The sequence below is a fragment of the Myotis davidii genome, unplaced genomic scaffold, assembly GCF_000327345.1.
Source record: "Myotis davidii unplaced genomic scaffold, ASM32734v1 scaffold162, whole genome shotgun sequence".
In the NCBI taxonomy this organism is placed as follows: Eukaryota; Metazoa; Chordata; class Mammalia; order Chiroptera; family Vespertilionidae; genus Myotis; species Myotis davidii.
Genome location: NW_006300036.1, coordinates 4,832,051 through 4,832,725, shown reverse-complemented (window position 1 = coordinate 4,832,725; position 675 = coordinate 4,832,051).

Here is a 675-nt window from a genome sequence, read left to right as displayed (position 1 = left end):
TACATGGTGACTTCACATTTTCAAGATTAATTCCATTTTGTCAGCAAGTCGCTCTTAGCGCAAAGTCAGATACTGGCAAATTAGGGGCAAGCCAGCATAAGGGAAATTTGCTTTTATTCAAATTTTTTTGTTTTGAGGGTTTTTTTGTTTTGTTTTGTTTGGGAGTTTTTTTGTGGAGTTGTTTGTTTATTTTGATAATTTTTAAAATTAAGTCCAATGGTTCTTTATGGTTAGTAATTTTCGTCTCCTGTTTAAGAAATTTTTGTCCTAATGTCATGATGATAGTCTGTTTTCTTTTTTTCTTTTGGTTAATCCTCACCGGAGGATATTTTTCGCATTGATTTTTAGAGAGAGTGGAAGGAAGCGGGGAAACAGGTTGCCTCCCGCACACACCCTGACTGGGGGCCTGGGATCAAGCCTGCAACCAAGGTATCTACCCTTGACTGAAATAGAACCGGAGACCCTTCAGTCCAAGGGCTAACTAGGGCCTTTTGGAATCCAAATATCAAGGTTATGAAAGTTAAAGACTGAAAAATCATTCTAGGTTGAAGGAGACAAAGAGACATGACTACCAAATGCAATGCATGAATCTGAACCAATTTAAAGGTTATTAAATGTAAAAAAAAAAAAAAAGAAAAGAAAAGCAATAAAGAAAAAAAAAAACTACTGAAAATG